The sequence below is a fragment of the Glycine max genome, chromosome 19 (genome assembly GCF_000004515.6).
Source record: "Glycine max cultivar Williams 82 chromosome 19, Glycine_max_v4.0, whole genome shotgun sequence".
Lineage (NCBI taxonomy): Eukaryota > Viridiplantae > Streptophyta > Magnoliopsida > Fabales > Fabaceae > Glycine > Glycine max.
Genome location: NC_038255.2, coordinates 6,392,520 through 6,412,676, shown reverse-complemented (window position 1 = coordinate 6,412,676; position 20,157 = coordinate 6,392,520). Strand labels below are relative to the sequence as shown.

Below are 20,157 nucleotides of genomic sequence, written 5' to 3'. Positions count from 1 at the left end.
TGATATAGAAGTTTAAAAACTGATAAAATGTAAAAATGTCTAAAATTTGTGGGCACCGAAAAGAGATTTTTTTGATTAGTAGTATAGATAAACATTTAGTAAAAGATAGATTTTGTCATGTAAACGCTCATGATTTATTGGTTCTCTTACCTAAAGTAAATCATCTGGTTCGTTTGAAGGAGTTTTGTCCCATCAACTTGTAATATGGCTTACAAGGTCATCATGAAGGATATGCAGGTTCTTTCCCATCTCAATTTAATCGATTAATTTATGTTTAATGTTCAACAAAGAACAAGTTTAAAGGAGATAATTGGCTGGTTACATCATATTTAACAATAACTTACAAATATTAAGTAATCAACCATAACTTCTACTCATGACACATGCCATATATGAATAAGGAAACAAATCCCCTGACGCACCACAAAGGTCCAATAAATCTCACCAAAGTCATGCCAACCAATAGAGATTCTACACAAAGCTGGCCACTATGCATTCTTCACAATTAAACCTAAACTGCATAAAATGCAGATCCTTATACGATAGGAAGGTTCTCGGGCCAAATAACTTTACCAGAGGCCACCCAATAGACATACATACACAATTTTTTTTGCATCTCCTCATCAATGCACGCACCATGGTTTAGAGACTTGAAAGGAATTGAGTAATCAAACGACCTACACTTACTCCTCAACCACGTCCAGGCCACAAATTATATATCTCCAATCACCTGTTTCTCTTCAAAAAGTTGTATTATTGAAAATACAACCATTCCTTTTCTTCCATATGCACCATAAAACCGCACACCAAACCACATACCGTCTTTCTTTTCCAACACCACTTTTAATAAAAAAAAGCCAAGTCTTGGCACGAATGCATCTCCTTTTCCCTTGGACAAGCCGTATGAAAATTTATCCACGAACAACACTTTTTCACACCAAGTCATCTCTAGGGCAAGCGAAAAAAAAATGTAAGCAAGACTGAACTTCATCAAGACACAAAGGGCACTTCAAAGCTTGTCCCCCTTTAATGGCATCTTTCTTTTGGAGATTATCCTTAGTTGGAAGCCTATTTTTAAGGATTGATCCTTCAAACAAAAAGAATAACCTTGGAGGGGACATTCAACTCCCAAATAAAGGAGTACTTGTTGGGGATAAATATGCACTACTACAAAAATGTTATTTTACGATGCAGGTTTTACATCGGTTGTACAAAAACCGATGTCATAAGTAAAACAGTGATATTTTTGTAAATCTGAGGAAGAAAAGGTGAAAAACATGCATATTCATATTGTAGTGTATAGACAAGTTATGCTTATTCCGGGTGGTTTAAGGATTACTCAATTGTCAAGGGGTTGGTGAATGTAAATTAACAATGGCGGATCTCTGGCTTTGTCTTTGGGGACAATAATATCTTGGATAGTAGGTTATGAGTGTTGAAGGAATTTAATCTCTGACTCTGTCAGTATCGTATTCTGAGTGAACAAAGTGTGATAGTGTTTAACAAAGTGATACGGGAAATATCTGATACTATCTTGAATGATAGATATTGAGGTCTTTATTGTGAATTGTTGGAAACTAGTTTGTATCCCTAAGAAAACTACATTGTAGTGATATTTTGAGGATCTGATGTGGTCACTGCTTTAATTTATTTTATGCAGTAAGTAATTAAATTTTCTATTGTTTCATTTATAGTGCACCATGTGTGTCTTACCTTCTTCGCAAACGAGCCCTCTATGATGATATGTCAAGGTAATTGATACTATTTCTGTTTTTCCAAGATTCCAAAATGATTTACATAGTCTGTATGTGTGATATATCTATCGTATGATTTGTTCCAGGTACACATTTTGTGCTGGCTACATGCCTTGCAGTGGTAGGTGTGGAGAAAGTAAATGTCCTGAGTTTTGCCTTTGCACTGAGGTATAAAAACGTGAACTTGTTTTCTTTACTTTAATATGACTAGGGTATGAATTACTGAAAAACAAAAATGCATGTGCAGGATTTTATGGTTATGCTAGTAAATTGTTTCCAAAGTTTGAGATTAGGCTTGTTACTGCTATTATTGTTGTTGTGTTTCAAATCATGACTGAAATTTGATAAAAATGGTTAACTCTTAATGGTGAGGGATGAATGGTGGGTTAAAACTTAAAATGTTTAACCATCAAAGCAAAATCTTTGGATCTCTCCTTGGAATGTCGTGAAAGTAGGCACTAGATAGATTTTAGATGCCATCCAAGTAGCAAAATGAGGTAGTTGAAGATTTAAGGTTAAATTAGTCTATATGTCCCTATACTAATTGGGAATTTTCAATTGAAGTGAGTTATAAGTTTCTGACCCTAGGCCGGATGTGAAGATCCATTGAAAATTTCAAAATTAAAGGGGACTCAAATAATCAAATCAAAATACAGCTCAAAATTTCTAAACATCGTTTTACATAGAAATGTCAGTATTCAAAATGGAGAACGTTGGTGGTGGGAAGAGGATAAAATAATTTATACAAAATTAGGGAGATACTATGACATAAGATTGTAATGATTGGATACACCTTTTACGAATATCTTATTTCTCTATCTCTCTATTTATTATGCAATGAATAATAGTTTGGTTTAAATTAATTAAATTCCAATTGTATTAATTAAATCAATTTAATTTAATTTTAACTTGTATAAGGCAAAAGAATTACATGAAATTAAAATAATCACATTTGAACATATAAATATTGGTAGCGTATCATCACTATTATGATACATTTTACTTTTCTTCAAAGTGTAAACACAAAAATCATTTTTGGTATAAAAAACATTAACATTTTTTCATGATAGCAACTATGTTAAATCGTAGTCGATCTATACTCATAATTTTGAACTCAATTAATTCAAATTTATGATGAAAATGAATTTGATTCATTTAAAAAATTTAAATTTAAACTATTTTGCTTATTAGAAGTAATTAGTTTTAAAATAAAAAAAATGAATCATAAGTTAAAATTCCATTAAATTGTAATTAATAGTGCAATTAATAAAATAAAGTAAAATAATATAATATATAATAACAATATAGAGAAATTTCAATTTTAGTTCACCAATAATTTATGACTTTTGTCCTCCAATATTTTCTGTAATTTTGATATCTCTAGTTTAAAAAATACGTAATTTCGATTAAATCTTTAATTTTACATACATTTTTTATATTTTAATTAATTAAATTATTTTTATAATATTTTAAATGAATATGTTAGATTTAATATTTAATTAATAAACCAAAATAAAAGAAATAAATATATGAAGAATTAAGGGTTGAATAAAAATTGTGAATTTTTAAAAAATAGAAAAATCAAAATCATGAAAAAAGATTACCAAAATCATGAATCTTAATAAGAATAAAATTACAATTTAGATTAATTTATAATTTATTATAAAAAATATTTTCAATTATCGATCAATATATATGTGTCATTATCATATTCATTTTCTTCCTCTAAAACATTAAGATTTTGATATAATGATTATAAGAAATTGGAAAAACCACAATTACAAAATATTATCATTAAAATTAAATGGTATTATATATATATATATATATATATATATATATATATATATATATATAATAAAGAGCACGCAGGATTCCTTTGGAGCTGGTTTTCTGGGTCTTGAATTTTCTGTGGTTTTTTTCAAGTAGCCGTTGATGAGATCAACAAAAATATGCCAAAAATTTTAATCACGCACACAAACAACATTATAAAAGATTGCATAATTTAAATTATATAAACAATTAAACACCTAATTTAAATAAGTTAATTATAATGGCAATAAATTTAAATAAAACTTTTTAAAATTTTTTAATATAAAATATTCATATTTTCTATTAATGTTGAAGGTAAGTCAAAAACTTTTCATGGAAATTTGATTTTATGAAGTACATTAGATCCAGTTTAGGAACTATTTCATAGAAGTTATTATAGATTCATGTTCTCAATTAGTACCTCAACTCCATGATTTTTATGATACATAAAAAATATATAAATACATAAAAAATATAAATTCAATTGGTTCGGCAATAGTGGTATGCTGTTTTGTTCACTTTTTTTTATCATGAAGCCTTAGCATTTGTATTTTATTTGTAACTTCACATGCTTCAAATTTAGTTTCCTATTATAAGTTTGTTTTTTTTTTTATCAAAGAAGAATAAATAAGTAGTTTAATAATTATGCAGAATTAAGTTAGATATTTATGAATCATATAATTTTTATTTTATTTATATTAAAATACTATGATGTTAACACTTTGAATAATTATTATCTATTTGTTGATATCTCACATGACTATATAAATATATTCATTTTTATCTATTATCATTAATAAAAAATATATGAGTTGTAATTTCTTATATCCAAACAATTTGTCCATAGGTGGCTGCAAGAAGCTACCGTTAATTTAATTTCAACATTGGCCAGCTCAAGTGTGCTACAGGATAATGCATGTAGGCTCACATGCATAAATAGACTTAAGTAAGTCAATTATTCATTTTTAAGTTCCTCCTTAAAGCCTGCTTCTAAATAGTAATTTTATTTGAATTAAATGAGCAAGTTTTTGGCTTTTTAATTTCAGAGTGGTTAATGAATTTAATCAATTTATTAATCTGGCTTTTGAATAAAATGAGTGATTTTGGAAGTCAATGGGTGTGGTTTTGTTTTAATTGGATTGATCACTTTGTGCTTGTATGTATGGTTTATAATGAAATTCATTGGAAAATCTTCATTCACTTATTTCATTTTCATTTCAGTGAGCTGAGATTTAGTTGCAATTACAACGACCCATAATTCAATTTTCTTGGAAACTATTTCTTGACAATAATTATGGGATTTGTTTTGGTGTATGTTATGTTAAGTTTTAATCACACCAAACTTTTTGTGTCTGTGCAAGTCACGTACTGCAGTTGCTCTTCATGAACGATTGAAAATTTTGCTATAAGTTAGGTTATTTAGTGATTTAGATCTACATGGATTTATTGAATTTAGAGATAGGGTGGGATTTAAAGGAAGATAGAATAAAATATTTTGGATAGAATTTAGAAAACGAGAATGCTTTATTATTCAAGAGAAAATGTAGTCAATAGGTTCTACATAAAATACAATGGAACAATACAAGACCTAACAACCGTCTTAGAAAATGTATTTTCTAAGACGGTTGTTATAATAATCGTTTTCGAATCATCAATTTTTCTACAATGGTTTTTCTTGGGACCGTCGTTGATGGTGTTACCTTTCAACGACGTTGGCTATAAAGACGGTTTGAAACCGTCGTTGAAAACCATTTTTAACCGTCGTCTAATGACTTTTTTGTAGTTGTGATGCAATCCATCATGCTATCAATTTTAGTAAATAATTGTTTTTTATTTTATTATCAATTTATTGTTTTATTAAATTGTTAATTTGATAAGTCTTTGATTAAAATTAAAAGTTTGTTATCATGATAGAGATTATGATAATGAAAAACAAGTCCTTTATAATTTTAATTTAAATTGTTCTTGATCGTAGGATTATTGTGAATAAGACATCAATAATCCGGATAGATCAATACATATGTAATGTTCTATATTAAATAAAGATTAATAGATCTCATTTATTAGATTGCATATATAAATTATGTATATGTGGATGTCATTATTGAACTGACTCAATTGAGATTTTCTAATGGTTAAATTTATCATAAACTGTCATTAGAAAATTCTCAAGAAGATGTTTAATAATTTTCTTTGGCCTAAAATTATCATAGTAATTAACATGTTATTTGTTATGTTTTGGTTCCAGACACACCTAATGTTTTAGAGCACTTGTTGAATTAATGATTAATTAAGAAAGAATTCATCAACTCTTGGTAATGAATTTGAGCTCTATGAATAAAATTATATCCTAGTGAGTTTGACAGTAATATCACACTCTAGAGTTAACCCAAAGTTGTAAAGATGGAAAAAATTATTATATTATTCTTCTAATGGTTCTTGAAAGTAAAATGCTAGATGCCTACCTTGATTAATATATTAATTTGATTAATTAGTATTGAACCTACGAGATCACATACAAACAAGTGTTTTAAATGATTAATTAATTTCTTAAGTGGAATATTATTATATTTTTTTTCTAGCACTGAAAATATAAATAATATAAATATTTGGTGAAAGAAAAGATACAAATTGGAGGATTTCATGTTTGGAATTTGGTTTGAAAAATTGTTACATACAAGTTGGACTTGGTCAATTATTATTTCTAATTTTAAATTGTTGAATGGTTAGCCACAAAAAATAACAAGAAACAATATTTTAAAATGGCTTAAAAGATAAGATAGTTTTTCTATTTTATCACAAATATGTTATATTCGACGTGTTACAAATACAGCTCTAGACTGCACGTTGATGTGACTGGTTATCACTTCTCTTCTCATTCTCTCATAACACCATTTATTGTTCCACTTGTTAAAGTTGTTGACGAATAAAGATTAGTCTCAGTGTAGATACACATGGAATCTTCACATTATTGAAGAAAATTTTTCCACTGTGTGTCTTGAACACCTTTTTTCCTTTAGTACTTACATTGCTCGTAAGAAATAGAATGTAAATCATGTGATGCTTTATATGCTGATTGCACACTATACATTCCATTTGATTCAAGTCTCCACCACCACACATCCCTCACCCCTTTACGAATATCCATACTTTCCAACATATGTTCCAATTTGACCACCATTTTACTCTTCCATTTAAACCACCTTCTTCTCCACTTTAAGTTCCATCTCTATCTCCATCTATCACCCTAAGAACCTAAATTATTTATGACTTCTCCCCTTTGCCCGAGTTTAGAAAAAGTCTAACATGTGAGGTTGCTAGATACTCCTCTCTCCAATTGTCCTTCCAAATCCTACAAGTTTCACCCTCACCCAACTTTCACTCCACCAAGTTATCAAACCACTTTATATTGTTCTCCCCCCTCACCCCCTAAACACACTTTCTTTAGTTCCCTCCACCATAAAGACCTCCCACACACCCCTTCCTTCAATAAACCTCTCCACCCTTCATACTTTGCCTCTAAGACATCACCCACAAAGTGTTTCTTTGGTGAAACAAATGCCACCTCCACTTAGCTAATAGAGTTTCATTAAACAGTTTTAAGTCCTTTATACCCAAACCTCCATGACTTCTAGGACAACACACATCTTTCCATCTCACCCAAGCTATTTCATTTTGCTCACCCTTCTTACTCCCACAAAACTCCCTCATAATACTCTCGAACCTCTTCACTACCTTACAAGGAATCCCAAAGAAAGAATAAAGTTAAAGAGGAAAGTACCGATCTTATAAGACATGCTATTTTGTGCTTCCAACAATTACATAGCTTCTTTAAGTATTTATCAACAATTGGCTTCCATGTGTGGTTTCTCCTAGGTTTGGTGCCAATAGGGATCCCGAGATAAACAAAAGGAAACTATAACAGCTTGCAATTTAACATCCCCACGAGAGCTTCCCCAACTCGAGGCTCCACATAAATAACCCCAAAACTACTTTTAGCAAAATTTACCTTCAACCTTGAAGCCAACTCAAACTATCTCATAATACTCTTGATGACCATCACATTCGAGAGGAAGCTTCTTCAATAAAGATTGTATCGAAGATTGACTTCCATACTACCATCACCAACCTTATATCCCGAGAATAGACATTTGGAAGTGGTCATCCTCATAATTCCGTTCAAATCCTCTGCCACTACCATGAAAAGAAACAGTGCCAGTGGATGACCTTGTTGAAGCTTCCTTTGTAAATTGAATTTTCTAGTTGAGCTACCTTTCACCAAAATAGAAATAGAACACAAACACAAACATTGTTTGATCCATCAAATCCACTTGCTTTGAAATCACAACATTTTGAGCATATACAATAACAACTCCCAAGATACTGAGTCCTACGCATTTTCATAATACAGTTTGAAGATCAACCAACTTTTATTCTTCCTCCCTGCCTCATCAACAACCTCATTCGCCACCACTACACTATGTAGGAGATTCCTATTTTCTAAGAAAACACTTTGTCTCTTGTCAATGACCTTTGGGAGTACCTTCTTAATTCTATTAGCAAACACCTTAGCCACAATTTTATATGTGCTCCCCACCAATGATATGGTCCTAAACTCACCTAGGTCTTATGGATTGTCCACCTAGCTTAGGGATCAAAGTGATGAAAGATGGATTACAACCCTTTGGAAATATGCCATCAATGGATGAAACGAAGTTTGAGCTGCATTGATCACAGAAAGAACAAAATGTTGATGAACAATTAATGTGTCAAAGATTTTAAACCCTCGCCCCATAAAATAAAAAAGAAAAGTGATTTACCCTTATGAATTTTCCCCCACTTTGTTCTACCCACACACACACACACACACACACATATATAAATCATGTAGGTTTAAATTTGTTTTTAGCCACTCAAATTTGAGGTAAATTTGTCTTTGATCATTTAAATTTAAAATTGATCTTTTTAGTCATTGTAAATTGAAAACCCTCCCGACTATTTTAGTCTTTATATCCAAATGCCCTTTGCCCAAATTAATGTCGTGGGAGTTAATATTTTGAAAGAAAAACACACATGTAGTTGGGCATTTGAAAATAAGATAGCAAAATCAAAATAGGTTACCATTTAATCAACTTAAATACTTAGATTCATTCATTATTTAGACAAAAATTGATATAGAAAAGTGAAAATTTTGGATTAACATGTTATTGGTGTAAAATGTTAATCGATTGTGCCGATAACTAATTTTCATGACCAGGAAACATGATTGATCATATTTGGTGTGGTCTCCCTTCCTAATCATTTGTTTTGCATCCACAAGACTCAATCCTGAAATCTTGCTTTAGAGATATTTAAGTCTAGTTCTACTTGAACATATGATATGTTGGTAAGAAGTTGGATGTAGGCTTTGAACGCTTGACCTTTTTTCCCTCGGCCTCCAAAATATAATATTATATAGAAAATATAAAATTTATGATGTTATTAAGATTTATATTAAATATAAAGTAAATGATGTTACAATTGATAACAAATATGAAATTTATTATGCTAAAATATGTATTAAAACATTTATGGTGCTAAAATTTGTATTAAATATAATATTTATGATGATAAAAATTTGTATTAACACATTTATGGTGCTAAAACTTATATTAAATATATTTATTAAGAAAAAATGTATTAAATATAAAACAATTATTGAGTGAGACTTCTTTTTCAAAAATGTGGAGTAATACAATTAAAGGATTGCAGTGGCAAATAAAAATTAGAGAATAATGATGAACATTATTGAGTTACAATATTATAAGTGTGAAATATCTATTACTTTTGTAAATGATTATTCTCCACTTGGGAGCTTAATTGGTCACCCTTAACGGGTCTTTCCTCAAATGTTAAAAACTACAAAAAGAAACAAAACTATAGAAGAAAAAAAATAATAATTTGATCACTAGTATAAAAAAAAATTTCTACGTCGGTTAAATTGTACATTCTATATCAGTTATTAACCTTCGTTGTAGAAGACATCGTAAAAAGTCTATACTTTCTACGACGGTTCAATAAACAACCGTCTTAGAAAAATATTATTCTAAGATGGTTCTTAGTTAAAAACCGTCTTAGAATGATACACTTTCTAAAACAATTTTTTAGAGAATCATCTTAGAATGATTTTTTTTTTAAAAAAATAAGTTAAAATATATAGAGGATTCTAAGACGGTTTTTCAAAGAATCGTCACCGTCTTAGAATGATTTTTTTTTTTAAAAAATGTTTATGAGTAAACCATCTTATATGCATATTAGAGCGTCATTGGCAAGTAAACAATCTTATAGAACTTTCCTAATTTGTAGTGTTCTAAAAGGAGTTTAATTCTATGACCAATAATACTTTAGCATTAGTTCCCTATCTCAGTTGTTCCTAACTTGCTCAAAAATTGCAAAGGAAGAGTGGAAAGATATAATATCTAGTATTTTCTACCACTCTAATTGAACCAAGCAGTTTTAAATAGATAAGTAAAAGTTTCTAAACAATTATAATATGTTAGTTGTTCAAAGAATATAACTAGATATCAATAGAATGGTTTTAAGCATTCATAGTAAAGCAAATATTTCTAAAATATAATATAAACATTTTAGTTGTCCTAAGACGATTACATTTTATCCTATACTAACAGTTATTGACTTGATAATAAACATAAATACTTTATTAATAATTAAATGCAAACAAAGGTATGTCTTCTTCTGATGTCTTCGTTTTATATAAGAGACGAACTAGAAATCATGTAATGTTTTTAAACAGAACAAGATCATACCCTAAAGAGCAACACTCTTCACAAGTGGTGGCACAAGTATGTCTTCTTCTGATGTCTTTATGCTCCTGGTATTCAGCAAGGACAGGTGAGAAATTAATCACTCAGAAAAATAAGGATTCATATGCTGTGAACAACATAATATTAAATATTCTTTAGTATGAATGCTACTTATTTATTAGATTTAATTTCCATACACTATATGGATAGTTTCTTTATTAGCAAACCATATGGTGGCACCAGTCTAAAAGTGCTCATAAAATGTTTTAGTCAAGTGAGAGACTTTAGTTTCTACAATGATGTGACACTTTGGTTTCGCAAAGTTTTTACATGGAAATTATCATATTTAAATATGCATTTATTATTTTACATCGATCAAATCTTAGAAAGAAAATAATAGACTCCAAAAAATGCTCAAGCATATGTACGCTCATTTATAACCAAAAAATCCCAATGCTTTAATTAATTTTCAGTCATTTTTTTTACTAACAGAATCATCATACTATTAGATGATCCACAAGGCCAATTGCAGATATATGATTAAGTCCAAAAGCTTTAACACGTGTGGTATGAGGGAAAGGGGAAGGGTGTATGAACAGGGAATGATACTTGTGTCTATAAGAAAACAATGCGGTGTTAATGGTGTAACGAGTAACCTACTAGGCAAGGCTGCCTAAGCTTTCTGCATTCTACCAAGGAACCCACTAGGTATTGATGGTTTCCCTATTCGAGCATAAGGTGCCAACATACCTACCAAAGCAACATTAACAACTAGCCCAATAAGAAGATCTATAAGATACAACTCAAATTTGGCCCAAAAGTCTTTGCCTCTCATTTGAATTTCAGCAAAAGTAGCACAACATGTATCGATGACAATCTGCATATCATGTGAGAGAAAAACTATATAAACATTTTTCAAATATCCAAAATCTTCCAATTATGCCAACAACAGTACATGAATGATTTTCACATATAGCAGAGACCAGTCAGTCTTAATTCTTAAATCTACCAATTATAGCTTATATGATATGAAGAATACAACACAACTTCTTTTAGCATATAGATACCTTGTTACCTAGGAAAGCTATTTTAGTACCACAATTTCTAGCGTTCAAGATAGGGAAAGCAAACCAAGGAGGTTCAACTATGTCCTAGCCTCTCCAATAAATAGAGCACATTAATATATAATAGTTGTCAATTAATGGTGAACACTTACTGACATATGTTATATAGAACAGTCACAAAAATTGGATAACTCAAGGCACAACAGTCCTGCCATTAAATAATATGAACAGTCAAAATTAGGATTACTATAAGACAAGCCCAACCAACCTCTGAGCCAAAGTTAATGAATCTTATGCTATTTTCTTCTTGATGTTGATTAGTACTGCTTCACACCAATTGTCTCTATGTGTGTATCTATAAAACAATGCATTATAAATTTATAAAATTCTTGCTATTTTATTTCAAAAGTCAACCTTGTTTTGTTTAACATATATCATACTAGTTTTTTTTAGAAATATTATGGATATTATATATAATAATGTTTCCAGTGTTAAAGAGAGATGCCCACAAAAAGAGATAAATGAGAGAAGACACTAAAATAGAAAATGTTACCTTATTTCTTAATGCTTGTGTTCAGACTTGAGCAAATAGAAAATGTTGACTAGAGGGTGTCTCTTTACATCTTTTAAATACTAATAAAAAAAAGTTAAATATAATCAATAAAAAAGTGACAGAATAAAAAATTATCTTGTATTATATATATATATATATATATATATATATATATATATTTGTAAAAGAATAATTATTATAATTATAAGTAACTATATTTTGGTGAATATTTATATCTTATATCTACATAGATGTACCATGCAAATTAAATATTATACGTAAAAGCATATTAATATTTAAATTATAGGAATACAACAAATATTAAATTTTACAATTAGAAATATATTTTCACTTGTTTCTTACTAATTAGAAATATATTTTTAAAAATTAATTGACAACACATCTTATTATAACAGACCTCTGCATGTCATTGCAGTTTGAAGTGGATGCCCACTTCTTTGTCTCTTTAAATCCACAACCTATCTCTTTCGTGGCCAAAATCCAAACACCACCAAAATTCAACGTCAAATCTTAGCATCCTAAAAATCATAAGAAACCACAATCACTGTCTCTCTTGGTTGTAATATATTCTATAATAATAATGAAAGCATGAACTTGATCTTTAATAAATATTAAAAAGAAGAAACTCAACCTTTACCTAGGTTTTTGGAAGCAACAAGTTGCCTTCACAAACAACAAGCCCAAAGCTTAAGACTCTGAGTTTTATGATTGTGTGACAATAATTAAAAGAATAATAAAAAAACTTCGTACCCCATTGCCCAGAGGCTCTTCGCTATGCGAAGGTATGGGGGAGGGATGTTGTACGCAGCCTTACCCTTGCATATGCAAAGAGGCTGTTTCCGGATTCGAACCCATGACCAACAAGTCACCAAGGCACAACTTTATTAAAAGAATAATATTTAAAAAAAATTACCATTTGATGTTTGTAATGAACTTGGCATAATAATAGATGATGAAATGAAAGTCATAAAAAAAATTTACAAAAACTATACTAGAAAACAAATCAATTTAGTAAAAATATATTGGGCCTAGGGAATATTGAACTATATTGGGCCAGTTCTCTTACTTAGGAATTTGGGTGTAATTTACTTGTATTATTTTTTTTATAAAAAGAAGAAAATAAAATTCTCTCTGAGACTACTGAATCACCCTTTAGGAGGAGCATGTCGGCCAAACAAGAAAAATCCTTTACGATGATAATCAATGGTGAGATATATACTGATTATCTCTTTGTCTATTTTGTGAGCTAATTACAGAGTATTACTGACTTTATATAGGGTGTGTTTGAACAAATTAAAAAAAAAGTGTGATAGTATAATTTTTTAGAAATTATTATTGTTTAAACAAATATGTTGTTCCAAATGTCTTAGTGTATCATAATTATATATAGATATTTTTAAGATAACTTACAACACATGTGAAACATGTAATCAACTCCACCGTATTATCCTAGCCACATAAAAAGTTGATCACCACCTAGGTATTAAAGATAAGTCCACGAGGGACACATAATCAGTATGGATGAGGCTTGCAAGATACAAATGTACATTCAGAGCCAAATTGGACTGCTGTCCAAATAAGGGAATTTAAGTAAAAATGACATATATATTCCTTGGCCAAATGTTAAGATTCTTAATGCTTGCATGTATATGTTCCTAAAAACAATGAATTATGAGAAAAATTCAAAAGGCAAGGGAAGCTATAAGATAATAGTATCTACATGTTATCCTATTTTATTAATATATTATATAAGCTTCTATGTTGTTAAGAAACTAACCTTTAAAATAATACGAAATTAGAAGCTCCTTAAGGCTTGCTATTTTAGAAATGTGTGTTTAGTTATCAAATTCTGTTGTTTGATCATTAATTATGAATGTCTTCAATTTTAGATTTTTACTTTTATTTTTTCAGCATGTGTATGTGCAACATGATTCATGCTATGTGTATCTTAAAACTTCAAAATAGCAGCCATCCCACTATCCTCCCACTATCCTGCAATATCATTTTGGGGTCAGTCACTCCACACTGTTACTTGGGATTAAGAATTAAAATATATACATCTATATTCAGACACACTTTCTCAAGTATACACAAAAATTTGAAGTTTACAGATCCATATAGGGGTACCAGAGCAACAACCTTTAAACATTATATAATGTAGTATAGCGGTTTAAATGGTCAATTGCAAAATAACCCGTTACCACAACCAATTTCATGTTCTTTTTATGGAATGAAGCATTATTAGATACTTCAAACTTACAATAATTTCACAAATAAATTAGTATTAAAAAAAGGAAAACAATAAAAAAAACACAACTCCAAAGAACTTATCATAGTTTATAGTACCAAAGCAATAAGAGCTTTATGAAACAATCAGAACTTTCACAACAAATTAGCAATAACATGAAATGACATTTCAAGGAAATAAATTCCCCAGCCAAGTATTTCCTCAAACCCTCAATTTGATCAATGTTAGGACGTGCTTTTGCATGATTTTTACACCAGTCAGTCACCTTCAGATTCACGAAGTCTATGCCTTTTGATCATACCCTCACAAAAATTATACCTATAGTTTCAACTCTATAAAAATTCGAAGTACAAATAATTACATATCCACAAACGCCATACCAGATCAACAAAACTCCAATCCTTCAACATAAGACCATACGATGCAATCAATCAAGCAATTAAAAAAGTTAATCAACCAAACTCATGCTCCTGTTGTCAACCGAAGCAGTATCCAAAATCACAAAATCATAAAAAGTTACCAATAATTCACAACAGTAACAAAAGTTCCAATCACAATCAGAATCACAGATCAAAGTTTATAGAGAGAACAATTAAGTAAAAAGTAACCAAGAGGAAAAAAAAAGAAAGAAAAGAAGAACCTTTCCTGGCCAGCGGTGTCCCAAATCTGAGCCTTGATGACCTTAGCATTGATGTTCAAGCTCTTTTTTCTCTGACAGATGGTCAGAACTTCATCTGAGTTCGAATCCTACTGAGAGGTCTACTAGAGATCAGAAATTGTTGAAGAAAGAACAAAAGAAACATCTTGTTCTTTCCAGGCGATCGGAAAATAAAGAAATAGTGAATTTATTCAAGATAATTATGTACTTACAAAATACCGTCTCAATTCATCCTATTTCATCATATCCGGGATGTGATATGGTTCCAAAGGGTGAACTGGACAGTTCCAATAAGATTTCATTCTTGAACAAAAATCCGATGGTGGCGAACTCAACCCCTATGGTGGACTTGGACTCCAAATTGAACTCGTTCCTGGTGAAGTGCGAAAGTAGGTTGGACTTCCCCACACCAGAATCGCTGATCAGAACCAGCTTGAAGAGGTAATCGTACTCGTCATCGCCCTTGTACCCTAGCATCGATGATCGATGATACCTAAAACTCCTCTAAGTGACTCACTATAAATTGATCGCTGTTAATGCTACGTTACACAACAGAGAGAAATGAAAAAGGAGGGAGGGAATTTCGGGTTCGTGAAATTGGAATTTTTTTTACCTAAACGCGTGAGGCAATGGTGGGAACAACAAAGATGAGGGCTAGGTTTTCGAAGTCAGAGAATGTTCAATCGAGATTGATGAGAGGTTGATTCGAGGGACGGAAAAGGTAGAGGAAGGTCCAAGAGGCAAAAAGGCCAACAAGGAGGATGAGAGAGAAAGGATTAGTGAGGAAAGAGACTGCGAGGATGAGTGAAACGACAACGTAGTACTTGATGCGGAAGTAGGAGAAGTTTTTGTGGACACGAAGGGTGGCTTTGGAGAAGGACTCGAGTTTTGAGAACGTAGAGCGGTCCGCGAGCTCCGACCAGGGGCGGCGCTAGTCGAGGCCGTGGTGGAGGGAGGTGGATAGGTTGTTGATGAAGTCGCGGAAGGCTAGGTTGTTCGCCGAAGCCTTGATGGCATCGCTGCCTGCATTGGTGGTTCCCGTGGAGGTTTGGGGGTTGGAGATGGGGAGGACGGGAGGCACGGTGGAGGACATGATGGTTTTAGAGAGAGAATGAAAGAGAATTTTGTAATTTGTGATTTGAGAGAGAGACAAAATATGAGGAGCTAGATTTTGAAGGGAAGAGCTTATTCAAAGATGATCAAAATGAAAAGACCGTCTTTGTATTACCAATACAACTACAACGGTCAACGCGGAACCCGTCGTTGTACTCTTTAAAGTGATTATTGAAGGTGGTTATTAAATAACCGTCATTGTATATTTTCATCAAAATCACTACAATGCCACTGCATATCCTTCAACAACGTTTTCTTTTTAACCGTCATAGTTAATGTGTCGTTAAAAAGCTTTGTTGTAGTAGTGGATGTCAAACAATACTAATGCATTCATTATTTAGAAATTTTAATAATAATAAATAGGAGATATAAAGGTTGATTTGGTGTTTAAAAAATAGCCTTAATAGAGTGAAGGGAGATTAGGGGAGACGTCACGATTTGAATTTTCCCATTGACATTTCTAACAAAATTAAGAAAAAATAATAGTGAGTAAATATTTAAATTTATACAATAATATATGTTTAATATATATTAGGTTCGTAAATTATTTGGGAATTTTTAATGCAGTCCATAAATTAAACAAAAAAATATAATTGATTTCTTCATCTTCTACAACTTTTATAATTTTGTCCTTGGAGTTAGTAAAACTGCCACAAATTATTATTTTTTGCACCGGTTTCAATATGTTATAAACCAAATCCAAATACCTAATTATAAAATTTGTAGAAGATCAAGGATTTAATTACTAATCTTTTAGTATAAGGACCTAATTTAAAATTCTCAAGCACTTCAAGGACCTACCTACTAATATGTTAAATTAATAATATAATAATAAATACAATATAACATTCTATTTTGAGTCAAAATAATAGCAATATATAAAACCAAAATATTTTTAAATTAAGAGATGCATATACTTTCATGATGCACACAATTTTATGAGCTCTCATTTAGATAATCGTTCCTATGGATATGTTGAGTATAAATATTTAAAAGCCTAATTTTTTGTCCAAAAAGATATTTACCATTATAATTTTTTTCCTACTTTGATAAGTCAGATACAAATTAAGGAAGAAAATTATCCTAAAAATGTCATTATGAAAAATTTATTGAATTTTGTACTAAATATCAAACCTGTGATGACTTTTTCATATAAAGTTTTATATTCACAATTTATAGAAATTAATGTCTGTTCAAAAAATTCTAAAATATTATATACAAGGTATTAAATAATTTACTAAAAGCAATAATTAAATATAAAAATTAACTAAATAAGAATGTTTGAATTTTCTTAGCCACTGAGATTAAATTAAAAAATTTCATAATTTAATCTAGCTATCGTGATTTTTGATTGAAATTTTTTTTATTGGCAATACATAGAAATAAACCCCTTTTCCTTAAATTCTAAAAAATTATAAATGCCATGCATTAAATAATTTCCTAAATACAATAATCAAATAAAAATTATATGAATAAACATGTATGAATTTTCTTAACCATTAAGATAAATTCAAACAATTTAAAAAATATATTAACTTAAATGCGCAAGTTACAACCACCATAATGATTTTGGAGCAAGAATATCTGATACAAAAGTATAAGAAAATAAGCAAATTAAAGATTTATCAAGCAATCACCTCAATTAATGATGACGGTTAAGATCAAAGGACGAAATGTAAAAGCATTGCTTGCCTTGTTAAGTTTTTTCCACCCATCAAGAACTTAATATCAACTTCCAGTCTTACCATAGCGGGTAATAAAGGAAATGACAAACAAATATTATATAACATTCCTCTATTGTGTTTAAACTTTATTGGTGTTTTTATTTTTTTATTGAGTTGTCAAAAAAATTGTGAAGACCATGGCAAGTTATTCATCACCGTGTTCTTTTATCTACTAATTGATATATTGGACTTTTGTTATTGAAGGGTTGGTCGAGTTCAGTACTTAGAATGTAATTTTGTTTTACTAATGACCACCAGGTATATTTCTTTATCTGTTTCCAAATTATTATTGTTCTCTTGTTATGGTAATGGGTTATACAAGTTTTTTTGTGTGCATATGGGCATGTTTTTTTTAGACCATATTAGAGAGCTAATTAAAGCTAATTATATTATTTAGTTGTTCTCAATGTAATTTAATCTCCTTGATGTTTATCTACATATGGAGACAATTGGATTTAAAAAAAAAAAATGCACAAATGCCTTTTATAATTGTATTCTCTAAATGTGTTTTTAATCATAACTTCTAGTTTTGCTAATGGATATCTGATTTAATCGGTTCAAATATTTTCTTTCTTTTTCTTATGTATGGTTGGTTATACTTGTAGAAACAAATAACATAATAAGAGGGGTTGAATTGTAATTTTAGAAATTTAAAACTTTTCTAAAGACTGAAATCGTGTTTTATCGTCTGATGCAGATAAATCTAAAATCACTTAGAGAGGTTTTGGTTCAGCCTTTATCAGATGATGAGAATAACAATTTTCTTTGAAAAACCAAATGAGTTATAAGATCTAAAAATAAATTCAAATCCTTTGTTAGCTCAAGCAACAAAAAAACACACAAAGAATTTATTTTGGTTCGTCTCAAACCTGAGACTACGTCCAATTCTTGGCAATTACCAAGTTTCCACTAACTTATCAAAGTTACAAGTATTGTTCATTGCCACTTCTGGCTCTTACACTTGTAAGTTCTACTCCAAGTTTGACTTAAACCTAGTATTCTTTGTCCTACTAAACCACTGCTAACTCTAAACAGATCAAAAAGATTTGTTGGAAAATTATACATTGACTAAAATATGTGATCGTCTTACAAAGGGATATATCGCTAAACACTTTTAGTCTTTTCTATCAAGGTATACAAGGTGTTTTGAAAGTTTAGTATCTTTACAAGAATTTATAGAAAACTTTATAAGAAAGAATGGAAGAATGATTCACGTAGATGATTTGTGTCTTGTTTCTTTAAAGTTTCTTCTATATATAACCTTCATCTCGAAGTATCCATTATCTCACAATGGTTGGATTCTTCACTCTGTTTTTTGTCTGAAGTCTTGAGTCCATTAGAGCATTTAATGCTTGCATTGCATACACGTCTGATGTGTCATTATTTTCTCCTATTTTTAAACCCTTTTTGTCACCATTTTAATTACTGATTAGCCTTAATTGTCAAATTAATTATGCAGTTTTATCATTTGGGCCTACTTGACTAATTTTGTGTTTTTAATTTAATTTCAGGAGAATTATAAGCAATTGGGCTTGAATCCGGAATTGGGCTTGGACTTGAAGAGAGGAGACAATTTTATTTTATCAAATCTTATCTTATCCAGATTTTATTTCATCTAGATTTTATTTCGTCCAGATTTTATTCCATCCAATGTTATCTTATCTTGTCCAGATTTTATTCCATCCAATATTATCTTATCTTGTCCAGATTTTATTTTATTTATGGGCTTGGACTTAAAACAAATTTGTAAGCTTTGGGGCTGAGGACCTATATAACAACACCAAGGTTTTAGTTTTAGAGAGTTTTTTAGAAGAGGAGAATAATTCTAGGATTTTAGAATTCCAGTTTTTATTACTGTTCATGCACACTGTTCACGTAGAATAAAATTCGTTTTTTGCAATTTCGTTTCTGCTTCAATCTACAATTTCATTTTTTGCTGATTAATGGAAGGCTAAGTCTCCAGCGTTGTTTTCTCTTGAGGATCAAGCACAACTCTCTTTGAGGTTTTGTTATTACTATTGAATATTGATCAGTTTTTCCTCTTCACCAATTACTCTGTATTTGTTGCTATTAATCCATGCATGCTTAGTGCTTGATTAATTGTCTCTGCGCTTAATTTACGTTCATGCTTAATGATAAGTTTCGTTCATGATTAATTGGTGTATGTGTTGCTTAATCACATAATGACAGCCTTATGTTAATTTTCGCTTAGTAATTTAATTTAGGGTTGGATTAAGTGGTTGAACTGGTTAGGGATAAATCCTCGTAACCTAGGATAAGAGACTTGCTTGTGAATCTAGGGGAAACAACATGTTTTAATTCTATTATTTTCTAATTAAAAATTTTCTTGCTGCTTAAATTAAAAAAATAAATAACCCCCCCCCCCAATTCGTTACTGTTTTATCGC

At 30.3% G+C, this 20,157-nt stretch overlaps 1 long non-coding RNA gene across 1 annotated transcript; it reads left to right on the top strand.

The window, feature by feature from the left end:
* Positions 1-1,826: 1,826 nt before the first annotated feature.
* LOC106797437 (uncharacterized) lies at positions 1,827-19,319 on the top strand. Its single transcript, XR_005890023.1, has 5 exons — positions 1,827-1,922; positions 4,414-4,512; positions 10,360-10,457; positions 17,955-18,008; positions 19,262-19,319. It is a non-coding gene; the product is annotated as an uncharacterized lncRNA (long non-coding RNA).
* Positions 19,320-20,157: the final 838 nt, after the last annotated feature.